This window comes from Mytilus galloprovincialis, chromosome 14, assembly GCF_965363235.1.
Source record: "Mytilus galloprovincialis chromosome 14, xbMytGall1.hap1.1, whole genome shotgun sequence".
In the NCBI taxonomy this organism is placed as follows: Eukaryota; Metazoa; Mollusca; class Bivalvia; order Mytilida; family Mytilidae; genus Mytilus; species Mytilus galloprovincialis.
This window is the reverse complement of record NC_134851.1, coordinates 20,588,095-20,603,976: the sequence shown is the minus strand read 5'-3', so window position 1 is coordinate 20,603,976 and position 15,882 is coordinate 20,588,095. Positions and strand designations below refer to the sequence as shown.

The 15,882-nt window shown below is 31.9% G+C and overlaps 1 pseudogene; it reads right to left on the bottom strand.

Annotated features, from left to right (window-relative positions):
* Positions 1 to 1,897: 1,897 nt before the first annotated feature.
* Positions 1,898 to 15,536, bottom strand: LOC143059391 (cytochrome P450 3A24-like; annotated as a pseudogene).
* Between the last annotated feature and the right edge of the window lie 346 nt (positions 15,537 to 15,882).

The following is a 15,882-nucleotide window of genomic DNA, read 5'->3' as shown; positions in this document are numbered from 1 at the left end:
GAAGAGCAGACTCAAAATTTTCAGTGTTGAATACTAATAACCCTTGATACAGAAAGATGTGGTATGAGTGTCAATGAAACAAATCTCCATCTAAATAACAATTTATAAAAGTAAACCATTATAGGTCAATGTACGGCCTTCAACACGGAGCCTTGTCTCACACCGAACAAAAAGCTATAATGGGCCCCAAAATTACTAGACGTGTAAAACCATTCAAACAGGAAAACCAACGATCTAACATATATGAAAAAAGAGAAACACGTATAAATTACATAAACAAACGACAACTACTGTTCATCAGATTCCTGATTTAGGACAGGTGCAAACATTTGCTGCAGGATTAATCGTTTCAATGGTACCAAACCCTTCTCCCTCTTTCTGAAACAAGAGTATAACATCACAACATAGAAAAACTAGATAGTTCACACAATAAAGAAGTCTGTCGCCAAGTACCACATAATACATACGTACCTATTCTGTTATTATGACACATTAGAAAGGTTCCATATATTTCATTTTTTGAACTGTAAATGTTTTATTCTATGCCTCCTTATATTGAAAAATATATTCTGACGTGCAATGATGTATCTAATATTTTTTGCGAAAAACATTTTCAAGACAAAGGGGTTAACTTATGGTTCATTATAACCCTTTCGCTAATATGGACGTTTTAACACCACAACATTTACTCCGAGTACAGCCAAACCTGTACTTTTGGTGAAGTTTTGAGGCATAACAGGACCAAGCTAATTAAATTTTAAATGCATAATATGTTTTATAAAATTGTAAACTTTTCTTGATTTTGCTACTCATTTTTTTTTCATCCCTTCAAAAAGTGTAAAAATAAACTTATATTAGTTGGGGAAAAGTTTGAGAAGCTCCCTTCATATATTCAATATTGTGAGTAGTATATATTTGTATGGACAATAGATGAACAATAAAGGCAACAGTAGTATACCGTTGTTCAAAACTCGTAAATCGGTGGGAAAAAAACAAAATCGGGGTAACAAACTAAAACTGATGGAAACGCATTAAATATAAGAGAACAACGACACAACATTAAAATGTAACACATACAATGAAACGACATTAGAAAGCATTAGACAAAATCCGATGAGAATAACAAACATAACATCAAAACCAAAACCATTTGTACATGAATTTGGAATAGAAAACTCCCTTCTACACGTCTTATAGTAATGTGAATTCACACTCATATATAAGGGAAAGCAAACGACACATCAGAAACACCACGTTAAAACGTAACACACACAGAAACGAACTATATTATAACAATGGCCATATTCCTGACTTGGTACAGAACATTTTTTTAACGAAAAAAATGGTGGGTTGAACCTGGTTTTGTTGCATGCAAACCTCCCGCTTTAATGGCACAATGTTAAATATAACATTAAAATGACAACATGCCATTACAGGACTACAATACAAATAAATAGGAGAACATATTAGACAAAGAAACACTCGAATAATAGTTAACAAAAGGCACCAGGTTTAAAATTTAATACGCAAGAAGTGCGTTTCGCCAACACAAGACTTACTAGTGACGCCCAGATACAAAATTTCGAAAGTCAAAACAAGTTCAAAGTTGTACAGCACTGACGATTAAAGGTTCAAAAACGTTGTGCCAAATACGGCTAGAGTTTTCTGCTTGGGATAAGAACATCCTTATTATTTAGAGCAATTTATATTTTTGCAAACAGTAAATTTTATAAAATGACTTTATAAAAGATATACATGATAAAACTGAAGTATTAACTAATTACATTAAAAAAACCAATAGAAATCGGTAAACAACAGGTGATTTAAACTGTTCAACTGAGTTGACTTTGTCAAATAAATCTCTTGTGTTTGTTTGTTTTGGTATATTTTGCAGTCTGAAAAAATGCACATCAAAATCCCGGTCAGTTCTTATTTTTCATAAAAACAGAGTAAATATAACTAGTTTACAGGTTTTGCCATGCCTTAAAACGTTCCTAGAAGCATCAGATTGTCTGTATTTATAGAAGTTTTTGTGGTGTAAGCACGGCCATAATTTGCAATACCTTTGATAAACATCAAACGCCTCTGAACATAAAGGAGCACTCGACTTTTTCTGTTCGATAAAATAATTTCCATATATAGCCGAAAAATATTTCAGGGTGGGAGATAAAAAGAAATGCTTTAAAAGATTAATATATTATCTTTCTGCAGTTGTGTTCAAAAGTTTACAAATATTTCGAAACTAAAAACTATAACTTAAGTGAAAATACGTATATAAGCTGCATAAAATACTCCATTACGCACCTTTATTGATCTTTTAAACCCATGCATCATATATATTAACAATAGACATATACCAACTTGGCCTTTTTGACTTTGTGTAACAAAGAGTTCGATTTCGTTTTGCTTAATTTCAAATGGGTATCTGCCTGCCCATTGTATGACAGTTGTTTATAGTTCAGTTATATTGACAAATTGGATAAGCAACCATTTTCAAAAGGGTTTCCTAACCCAGGATACAACTGTATGTTCCAGTTCAAATGCATTGATCGCTAAAAAAGTGGATGCCATCCCCCAGAACACCTCCTCCTTGCCAGGTTAATGTAACAATAGTTGGCATCCACTAGCCAAAACTGTGTAAATATTCATCACATAAATAAAATCACAACTGACTGCAAAATTCAAACAAACATAATTGTGTTGTAAGTTATTTACATAAAGAATAACATACATATAAATTAAAGTTAAAATAAATCATGACATGTACATCCGATACATTAAATGCAATAATATATATAGGTATACTATTGTTAACGATAAAACTGTGCATGATGTGTAAACGTGCATGTCATTTCTTACAGCCAAAGAAATAAACCTTAAAAAATAAAACAATGTGATTTATATAATAAAATATGCATTATGCATTCGAATTATTTTAAAAAATACGATATATAGATGCTATATTAGAGGTGCAAAAGTTCTCGTTGGTTTTGTACTCTATCTTTTCTCTACTCGCAGATATACCCCATTCAGTGGTCTTGCCAAAAGTCCTTTTTCCAGTGGTATTGGTATCTGTAATAAAATAGGAACTTCTCAGTTCTTTATGAGGATGATTTTCTGTCCTCTTTATTTATTTTGCTCATTTTTCTTCTTTTGGTATATTTCAGCAACCCATTATCATCGAATTATTAGATGTCAACATTCTTTTAACATAACTTTTGCTTGAATTATACGGGTATCTGAAACGAGCACGCGTTATATCTTATGTACTCTCGACTAATCTCTTTCATGACGTTTTGACCTGGCGAGTCTTCACATCACGGCTGATGTTGACTTTTAAATTATATGTGTACCCGATCCGTCCATTTGAACCAATATGTTGGCTGTTACTTCGATCCCCTGATTGATTTACTTTGACTTGTATATTTTGAATGAACAAATGAGAAATTACCATCCGAAAACTAATGTTTCCCCTAAATTGTAATAATATTTAAGAAAACATATAGATTCACGTTAATGGAACGGGGAAAATAACCCATATTCCCTTATCAAGAAAATAATTTTTTTCTAACGTTGAATGTGTCTGTAATTTATATAGCGATGTAGAAGCGTGTGTTTCTAATATTCTTATACTTCATTCTTCGTGAATTACACATTCTTTCCTTGTGACATAAGTTTCGCATATCACTAACTTATATATTTCGTTTTGTCACGTATACTCCCTATGTAGATACATAAAAAAATCAAATTTATTTTGTACGTACCTCCGTTTTCGAACATGAAAAAAACTTAAAATTCTGAATCATTGCTATAAGTGCCATCTTTGTTTCCATGACAACCAACCTCATTCCCACACAAACACGTGGTCCAAGTCCGAAAGGTAAGTAGCTATACATTGGCCTCTTTGCCTTGTTTTCTTGTGTAAACCTATTTAAATATCAAACATATCAAGCATTAAATTTAACGACACCCCTTTTTTTTCTTATTTTGCAATTTGCTTTGTTTTGTTATGTTTTTAGTATTTTTTTTGTATTGCTGTTATCATATCTGTACTAATTCTAATACCGCTGTCTATAGACGACCATCAAATATTAATTTCACATTGTTTTGTTTGACCATACCTAAAATCGAACCAATTGCTTTCTCTGCTCGATACTAAACCTTAGCAAGTGACAATCGCAGTTGTTCCAATTATACATTAAATGTTTCACAATTGTTTCCTTTTTAAAAGATGCCTTTAAATTAAGTCATATTTGTCAGCAAACAAGACTGTAAATGCATATAGTGAAAAATCACACTCAGAAAGGAAATGGGTTAAGTGTAGACAATTTATATAAATGATACCTTTGTGGATCAAATTGTTCTGGGTCTGGCCAGTACTGTGAAATCCTGTGTAATGCCGATATTGGTATTGTAACGTCAGTTCCTTTGGGTATAAACATACCATTAACTGTAATGTCATTCTTTGTATATCGATTGATCCTATTAGAAAGTTGTGTAGTGTTAACATACATCTATAACAAGTTAGTACATCTTAAATTAACTAACATATCTCATAAAACACCAAATACCAATTTTGTTTGTAAATTGCATTGTTGCTAAAAATTCTATGGAAAATATTCTTTGACAATTTCGAATGTAACCTAGTGAATTTGAACTTATATGGAAAAACTGTTAAAATTATACACAATCATGTAGCGAACTTTGACTGTTCGTCAAAACAAAAAGGTATATTATATGTATTTTATGACAATGAAATTTTGAAAAGTATCATTATCAAATAGTAGAAAACTGAAGAAGGATAAAAAAAAAAGCCTGAACTTTTAAAAAGAATGTTGCCCTTTGAGTTTAGTTGCTACAATGATTTATCAACGCCAGTGATATGACATTCATTCTCGTCCGTTTTACTCGGTGAAAAACGTATCTCTGGAGTTAATAAATCATTGTATCAACAAAAATCGAAAGTCAATAATTGTATAGTGTAAGAACTCTTTCCTCACATTTAAAAAAAAAAAACCTCTTTTTAAGACAGGTCAATTTTTAACACTTTTTTCAATGATTTCAAAAGCAAACAGCTAAACTGTTATAGTGTATATATAAATCGGTTTAATGTCATCTTGAAGCCGTATCTGCATGTATTAATGAATCATTAACCTTATTTAATTGAACATTATACGATCAACATCTAAAATTTCTTCACATAGATATTCTTTATCTATTCGCAGAATTGCATAACGTATGTGCGCATTTACCTGTGAAACGCTGCATGAAGACGGAGAACTTCAGACAAAACATATCTAGGTATTGTAAGCTTGAAATAGATTCATACGTTGGAGCATCCTATAAGCAATACAGAAAATGTAATTTTTATGACATTCCTATGTTAAATGATCAGTGAAATTATGGTAACAAGAATGTGTCCGCAGTACACGGATACCCCACTCGCATTATCATTGTCTATGTTCAGAGGACCGTGAAATAGGGGTAAAATATAATTTTGGATTTAAATTAGAAAGATCATGTCACATGTGTCATACGGAGCATGTGTACTGAGTTTGAAGTAGATTGGACTTCATCAAAAACTACCTTGACCAAAACTTTTAACCTCAAGCGGGACTGACAGACGAACGGACGAACAAACGAACGGACAGGCGGATACACAGACCAGAAAATATAATGCCACCTCTACTATCGTAGGTCGGTCATAAAAACATTAAATTTGTATCAAATTTTCATGATGAAAATGTGTCCTAAGCCTCTACTGATGTGACCACAACTCAATGATTAACTACCTTAACTTAAAATGTTAACGTGGTACAGAATTACAGAACTATAAGATGAAACGACGGATGCACAGAAAGCAAAATGGCCACTTTCAGTAACGTAAGATGTTTCCTTGCTATGTAAAGTGACCAAACAATTGCTGAGTTATGACAAATACACAAATTACATTAATTAATTTTCTATTATATTGATTTTTCTAATATAAATATGAAGTTACCTTTCCTAATTCATTGTCAATTTCTTCAAAAAGTTTCTCCTGCATTTCTGTATGTAAGGCGAGTTCATAGACAGCAAACATAAGCGTATTAGATGTAAGGTCATACCCAGCTCCAAAGAAAATCATCGCATTCATTACTATTTCATCCTCGGTCATTCCTAAAACATATATAACAACATATACTAGTATTACCAAATAATGACCTTGTTGCAAGTTTTTTTTTAACATATAATGTAGTGGATGAATGATGAATTATAGATTGAAATAATCAGTGACTATATCATGTATATGTTTCTCTGTAAATATACAAACTGAATATCATAATAAATTGTATTTGAAGGAATAAATGTCTTAAACAATGCAGAAAAATGAATATGATCTATTTCTATGTCAACTTGTTTCCGTTCGTATTTTTTGGGCCTCAATGCTCCACCTTTTTTATTTGAGCGTCACTGATGAGTCTTGTGTAGACGAACCACACGTCAGGCATACACACTTATTTTAATAAGAAGTAGAAAGAGTAGTATTAGTACGTCTGCATCCACAGATTGGACTACTATTATCATTAATATTGAACAATTTCTATGTAATACCATTATCAGTAGCTGCAGTAGTAGTGGTAGTAGTTGTAGTAGAAGTATTAATGCATGTTCATATATACTAATGGTATTAATCAAATAAAATCAAAGATGACAGACACACTATTTCGCTTTAAAAATATTATGCTATTTCCACCTGGCTGGCGACACCTACCAAAAAACATAATTATCGAAATGTCTACCAAGAACGCATTAGCCCAAATAAACCTTCTGAGTGGCATGTCTTGAATGTTAACATACTACCTTTATTATTGTGTGCAGTGTGAATCTCTTCTTTAGTGTCTTTTTTGGGTGCACTGCTTTTAGGTTTGACGTTTTGAGCTGTTATCATTGATTGAAAAAAATCTCGAAAACTATTCTGAAAAAGAACACAAAAAAAAACCGTCGTAATCATACAGTTTTAACAATATTTCGTTTCGGTTATAAATTTTTCAAAACATGGTTTTGCAAAATCTGTTAATCCCATCAATGCAACGACATTCACATTTACAATTGTTGTGAGTATCACCATCCTCACAATTAGTTGTGATGATGTGGCATTTATTTTTTTGTATTTTGTCTTTATTGAATATGTGTTCTACTACATCACATAACTATATCATTTTACGTTTTATCACGATAGATAGGTCTGAGCATGATTTGTTTGCCTTTTGACGTTTAAACAACCAAAGAGCCTTGTTTCCTATAAAGCAATAACATGAACGGTTATTGGGTAGTGCGTTGACAATATGATAATATAAAATACAAAGTAATTTCTAAACTGATGGATAGAACTAAGAGGTGAATGATATAAAATCAAAACAGTCGAAAAGAGATCGGCTAAATTATGAAAACAATTGAAACAGCAGTTGATTATGTATATAATATAAAACTTAAGACTGTGCAACACAAACACCACTTAAGACCTTAGGGAAGGGGTTGTTTCAATGTGCTTCAGAAATTATTGCAGGTATTCAACATGGTATGTGTGGCAAAATTATAATTGCTTAAGGTATCAATATTGTAGTTTCTTTCAAAAAGTATAATTTCATTATTTATACAATATATTACGAGTAGAACATGGCAACGGACATGTGTGATTTTTGCCCATATCATACAAAATATTTACACTTTTGACAAATTCTATTACATTCTGAAGAGTACTACAAAGTTGGCAAATGTTTCTTTTTCAGTTTGATGAATCAATGACGTCCTACTGGTGTGTGCAAATGATTAGATCAACGCCAAAAAGGCTAGCTATACATTTTATAATAACTCCTACAAATAGTATTCCACACAACTGTTGTTTGACTACTGTAAAAGTGTTGTTGTTACCGTCGTATAATTTATAAAAAAGAATTACACTTAATGAATGATTTACTCATCCATTCTTTCGTACATTGTTGTTTATCTTTCTGTCTGCAATAATCTGGGACACCACGTTCCTGAAAAACTCTTCAACATTTCGTCCAAATTTTGGGACCTTGAATAGGATTCCCATCAAATTCTTCAAAAACGGAAATACCACTTAAAAAAGAAATTGTATGATCAATTAATGACACAGTTGAACAAACGTTTCTAAAATTGTTTGTTTATAGCTTTAAGAAGTAAAATTATCGTATCACTTTGTTATTTTCATACGTACTTGGAGAGATGTTCCGAAAAAGTCCGGGAAAATATTACTTCCCTTTAACAAAAGTTCGGTATATCTCTCTCAGTTGACCTTAGATGGATTTGGCAATCATTTCAGGTCCTTTTCATCGAATACTATTAGCTCTATGACTATTTAAATGTTCAGTGGAAAACCAATCATTAAAAAATAAAAGAAGGATGCCACCTTTTTTGTTTTAAATGAAATACCCTACATATAGAACCCGCCCCTTAACACCAACAAAACATATTTCGAAATATTCTTGAGATGATATATAAGGTTATTAGACATGTCAAAGGTGGAAATATTTTAAGCGTTTCTGGTATGATGATGTGCAAAAAAAACACTCAAATAATGATAAAAAAATATATTTACTTCAAGCTACACTCATGCAATGGATATTAAAGAAGGGTACGTCAAGAAAAAGATTCAAATTGTATTCAATTTTCTAGACATGCAATTTGAACAACGTCAAAATAATCACTTTATCAAAAAAAAACTATTTCTTTTGAACGCAAATTATAGTTTTCAACTCGATATTTGAAGTATTTAATAACAATCCGTTTGCAAATTAACGACTTATTTCTGTTATCATACTTTGTTAATACAATATACTGCTCTTTGTCAATCGTGGGCTGTTTCTATATCGGACAATAGATATAGGAAGATGTGGTATGAGTGCCAATGAGACAACTCTCCATCCAAATAACAATTTTAAAAAAGTAAACCCTTATAGGTCAATGTACGGTTTTCAACACGGAGCCTTGGCTCACACCGAACAACAAGCTATAAAGGGCCCCAAAATTACTAGTGTAAAACCATTCAAACGGGACAACCAACGATCTAATCTATATAAAAAACGAGAAACGAGAAACATGTATAAATAACATAAACAAACGACAACTACTGTACATCAGAGACTGGTTTCTGTCTACGTAAATTAAACGCGATATATCGGATGTGTATCAATTTTTGATTGAAAAAATAACTGCTAGTATCGAAAGTTTATAGTTTAATAAAACAAAAAGCAGGAATTTGCAAATAAAACTTTTTACACTATAATATCCTTCTCGTCAACTTAATTAATAATGCTGCGTGTTTCTATAACGATGACTGAAGATTATGCTGTAATATATATTTTCGGTGAATTGAAATTTATTTTTACTTACTACACATAATAAAAAATGGCCTAACAAGATTAGACGTAAGAATCCCGGCGGAGTATGCCACAAAATCATTGTCGGGTTCTTTGAGCGAGTTTGAATGAAGACCAAAAGCTGTGCTACAAATCACATCCATTGTATATCCACCGCAAATTCTACAAATAGTAAAAAAAAACATTTAAGGAGTAATCATTTCAGATCCAAAAGTTCAAATCGAAATTCCTGTATTTAACAAGTATTAGGGTTCATAGTAATAATTTGGTTCGTCTGACTTCATGAAGCAACGACACCTACCCTATCCAATTTGTTTTTTTCATAACGGATAATTATGACTATTAATTATCAATTTTAGAAATAGTTTGTCATTCAAATTATATATAGGAACATGTGGTGTGAGTTCCAATGAGACAACCCTCCATCCAAATAACAATTTATAATAGTAAACCGAACAACAAGCTATAAAGGGCCCCAAAATTACTAGTGTAAAACCATTCAAACGGGAAACCCAATGGTCTAATAGTGTTCATATTGAATTCTAAAACAAGTATAAACTCTGTTTTATCTAAAGGTCAAGTCACAATAAATGGGCTATGTCGCAGATTTTCTTAAAAATTTGCAAACACCTTTGCCTGTTGAATTGTATCTGAAAAAAATATGCAGCTTTATCACTTTTTCCCCTAATAAATCAGTATTATTACCTGTATTTTACCTGAGTTTACCTGTAAAAAATGCGCGCAAATGTAATCAAAAGCTGCGCGCAAACGTAATGATTTTTGCGCGCAAATGTAATGGTTATGCGCGCAAACGTTATGCACCGGACCAGAGAATTATATGTGGTAATATCAAGTATTGGGAAATTAATTGTAACTTAAAATTAAAATAACAAAAAAAAAAAGAACTCCAAGGAAATTTCATAACGGGAAGTCTCTGATTATATGGCAAAATCAAAAGCTTAAACACATCAGACGAACATGTATATAATAACTGTCACATTCCTGACTTGGTTTTTTAATAAATTTCCAGTTTACAAAACTTTGTATTTTTTGACATACTATGGATTTTCTTATCCCAGGCATAGATTACCGTAACCGTATTTGGCACAACTGTTTTGGAATTTTGGATCCTCAATGCTCTTCAACTTTGTACTAGTTTGGCTTTATAACTATTTTGATATGAGCGTAACTGATGAGTCCTACGTAGATGAAACGCGCGTCTGATGTACTAAATTATACTCCTAGTACCTACGATAATTATTGGTACAGGCATTGTTTCCATTTATAAAAATGGGGATTTAACCTGGTTTTATAGCTAGCTAAACCCCTCACACGTATGACAGTCTCATATAATTCAATAATAATTATAACGATAAGTAAACAAACAGACATTAGATCAAAATGTCGAAAATAGGGGAACAGCAGTCAACAATGTGTTATAATCTTAATCAATATAAAAACAAACAATAAGTCAACAACGAAACACAAAAAGGCATACATACAAAGCACATTAGCGAAATGAGAGACAAAAATGGACATAATAATTAGTAGCATTTAATAAGCTACCTTCAATACGGTATTAAAATTTTATGTTGCTGCGGTTACTGTTAACCAACTAATTTTCACGAGCAATTTATTTGCATTATCCTTATCGTACAACTTTAAGTGAATTTGAAAGTTGCGAATTTAAATCGCCGCGAAGTGTGATAGAAAGAGCTGACCGCAAAATAAAGTATCCACGAAAATAAGTTGGTTTACAGTACTTGTTCCTATGTACGTTAACAAAATGCCTTATAGTTTTAAAGATTTGGAACTTCTTTTCTATCGAAGCAGACTCAACTGGGTTCAATTCCAATTTGTGGTCTGGATGCCGTTTGTAACTAGTCAAATCAATATGTTACCATCGTTACTATACAAGGATGAAGTAATTGCTATTTCCATTAGGCAGGTCATCTTATATAAAGATTGCAAATGGATGACCAGTAAATCAACTGAATGTGTTCCACATGAAAAAACAATTACAAACTTTAGCCATATATCTTTTTTTTTTTTTTGTTGTAAATTTCGTTTTTGAGATACTTTTGGTAAAGCAAAAATTTTCATTTTTCACATGTTTTTTCCAATTATTTTTTTAAATAAACACTAACTTAAATTTAATCTGAATCAAAATGTGAAAACGACTGATAAGCAGTAGAGTGTACAGTGTAGAAAAAAGTTGATTTGTTTCTTCCTAATCGGTTAAATTAAGAGATTTGAACATTGCTAAATTACTGTATTTGGACAAAATAAATTTTAAAAATCATAAGAAAAATAATCAAGCTGTTTACAGAGTACTTAGACTATAAAAAAAACGATAAACCCACTTTTTCATTTCTATGACGGCACCACCTGCAACTCTCTGTGCAATTACATTGACAAGATCATCACAAGACTTCTGTACCGTTGGTAGAATCTATCAAATATTTAAAATTAAATTTCATCAGGAACTTTTGATCTACAACATGAAGTATGTAAGTTACACAACATATTTTAAATAACAAATAATTCTCGATATCAAAAAGTAAAATCGTACCAAAAGATTCGATGGAATAAACATATTTATTGTAGAAGTCAGCTGTTAATGGAAAAGAGATCCAATGACAAACACCGACCTTTGTCAAGAAAATCGGAAAATCATAGACAGTAAAGAATGGGAGTCGAACGCATCTGCCAATTGAAGGGTTCGAACTCACAAATTCGGTTTTTGTATATGACAGGATATGATAACATTAGATGAAATTCTAATACCACTCAGTCAACGAGGACCCAAATCGTGGTTCGATTCAATTGTTGTGTTTAAGATCAAAACAACATTAATTTGCAATGTGCATAATACCGCTCAATGAAATGGGAAGTACGAAAAAGAACTGATATTGCAACTTGGTACGTAATCATTTTGTATAAATGAGACATTATATCTATACTTAGAGCAGTCAATTAATAATGGAAATTTAATATTTGATCATAACTTTACTATCAAAATCTACAAAATAGAGGCTTAAAAGTTGAATGGATTTCCATGACAAAAAGTAAAATTCAGAAAGATAACTTTATACAATAATTTGTTTGACACTTGTTTTAGACATACATGTTTCAGATTTCCTGAAGTATACGTAGGCTGCATAATGCTTCTAATGAATTTCCAGTGTTCATCTTCAGATACAGAAATCTGACCCTGGAGCACCTCATCGGCAGGAAATATAACCTTTAAGATAAAATCATCGTTTTAACATGTGTATATTGATGTGCATTCGCAACATGCAGTAAAGTTGATCATGTTGATATAAAAGTCAATTTAACTCTTTGTTCGTTATTGCCATCAATGAATAGTGCATATGTTTTGCGATCCTGATTTGATCATTGAAACGTAAACGAACAGTGTATGAACTATACAAATAAGGAAACAAATTACAAGCTATCTTTGATACAATACAAAATAAACATGCACATAAAGACAAATTATGACGGATTACACATGGTCTGAAAAACAGTCTTATTTTTCACAACGCCATATCCTTCTCCTATTGAGGCCATGTTTGTTAAAAGTTAACAAGAGTGTACACGCTGAAATGTCTCGCCTTCTATACTAATCATTGATATTATGTTGATAGTCCTGAGTATAAAGCTAAGCTTTATTACAACTGTCACATAAACTTAACATTAACCAAGATAACTCAACAAAGACCAATGAACCTTGAAAATGAGGTCAAGGTCAGATGAACCATGCCAGGCAGACATGTACAGCTAACAATGCTTCTATACAACATATATAGTTGACCCATTACTTATAGTTAAAGAAAAATAGACCAAAACACAAAAACTGAACACTGTGCAAAGAACTGTGAAAATGAGGTCACGGTCAAATAAAACCTTCGCGACTGACATAAAGATCATAAAATATTTCCATACACCAAATATAGTTGACCTAAGGCATATAGTATTAGGTAAAAAGACCAAAACTCACAAACTTAACTTTGACCACTGAACCATGAAAATGAGGTCAAGGTCACATGACATCTGCCCGCTAGACATGTACATCTTACAATCATTCCATACAACAAATATAGTAGACCTATTGCATATAGTATGAAGAAACACACCAAAACACAAAAATTTAACTATAACCACTGAACCATAAAAATGAGGTCAAGGTCAGATGACACCTGCCAGTTGGACATGTACACCTTACAGTCCTTCCATACACTGAATATACTAGCCCTATTGCTTATAGTATCTGAGATATGGACTTGACCACCAAAACTTAACCTTGTTCACTGATCCATGAAATGAGGTCGAGGTCAAGTGAAAACTGTCTGACAGACATGAGGACCTTGCAAGGTACGCACATATCAAATATAGTTATCCTATTACTTATAATAAGAGAGAATTCAACATTACAAAAAATTTGAACTTTTTTTTCAAGTAGTCACTGAACCATGAAAATGAGGTCAAGGTTATTGGACATGTGACTGACGAAAACTTCGTAACATGAAGCATCTATATACAAAGTATGAAGCATCCAGGTCTTCCACCTTCTAAAATATAAAGCTTTTAAGAAGTGAGCTAACACCGCCGCCGCCGGATCACTATCCCTATGTCGAGCTTTCTGCAACAAAAGTTGCAGGCTCGACAAAAACACAATTGAAAAATGTAGATATAAAAAGTAAAATAACAAATATGCCAAAATCCCTAGAAAATTTTACACCGAAAGTCCCTAAGCAAATGTCAAAATCAAAAGCTCAAACACATCATACGAATAGATAACATATTCCTGAATTGTTACATAAGACAAGTTATTGTAAATAAATAATCACGACCTTCGAAAGCTTTTATAAAATTACAGGCCTTGGATATAACCTTGCACCGTCTGAACTCTTTTGCAAATACTCACTACACGATTTGTAAATGTTTCGGATTCTCTAATGAATATTTCTTTGATTAGATCTGGATCAGTTACTAATAGTACAGGGATCGTGCCATTAAATATTCTGAAAAATTCAAGCAGTACACGGTCAAATATTGTATAACATTAAAGCTTGTGTCATGTATCTTTTTTTTAAAGGTGTAACTATGGATATTTATTCCATGCTTAAAATCAAGGTTTAATTTTACCATAAAAGGTGAACTTATCAATGATCAAATATAATACATGTTATATAAGCATGTAATCATACACATTTTATACAACAAATACATTGAATCTCTAAAAACTAGCCACTTCTTAAAGAAGTACTTCTGAAGATCAAAGATGAGGACAATGCTGTTATATCTCATTTGGATTGGAAAATTTGGAACAATACCAAAGTCTTACCCTGTATAATCCGAAGTAAGCAAATTATAGGCTTATTTATCAAAACCTTGCTTTTTATTTAAGGTAGAACGAATCCTTTGTAGCTATTTATTCCATTACAACCTGATATTAAAAATATTGAACTGTATTCTAAACGCTTTGAGTCACAAAAAATGTTGATAAGTATAAAGATGTATTATGTGTAATATTTTACCCTACAACACCACCATACTTTGGAACTAAGTCTTGATCATTCTTGCTTACGCCCTGCCAAAAAAAATGACATCTACATTTTTTAATTCATAAAGTAATAACATTCATAATACAAAAGGATATTTGGTAAAATTAAGGGTACATTCCGAAATGACAGGAGATGATGGACGTTGACATAAAACGGAATTTGTTCATGCAAAATCCAGGAAGGGAAATTCTTGTCTAGTTGTCCTTGATAGTTCATCGGCTTTTGATAAAACTTGACGAGAGTAAAACAGTTTGGTCATTTGACCGTTACATCATTAACGTTTTTTCATGATTTACTCCGGCTTGAAATGGAAATTTAGAATTAAATTATAAGGAATAACTGTAATATTTCTTTTTTGTCTATTCGAAATAACATAAACAATGGGGTGCACACTTTTAAATAACCACTTACGCGAGGTATTAGGTGTATCCCACATTGTTGATGTTATTACTTCATAGACAGAAAAAATATTACAGTCATTCCTTAAATATCCATAAACTCTATTTAGGGCTGAAATTTTTTTTTTAAATCTGTTAATCAATCAATTAATCCACCATTACAGTATTACCTTAGGTGCCATGTCTTTAAGATTACCAAGAAGAGGGAATGGTATCGGTCCTGGATACCCCAACCTTCTCCATAACGAATGCTTCCATGCAGTGAATCTAAAAATAGAACTGAGAATGGAAATGGGGAATATGTCAAAGTCAAAGAGACAACAACCCGACCAAACAGCAGACAACAACCGAAGGCCACCAATGCATTTTCAAAAATGTCAGTACTTCCCCATCATATATATATATTATATTAAGTACTTCCCAATCATATATATATATATATATATATTATATTAAGTATTAAGTCGATAATACTGTGTGTTAGAGACTTTTGGAACCTCTTGTTCTGTTGCAATAAAAATTTTAAAA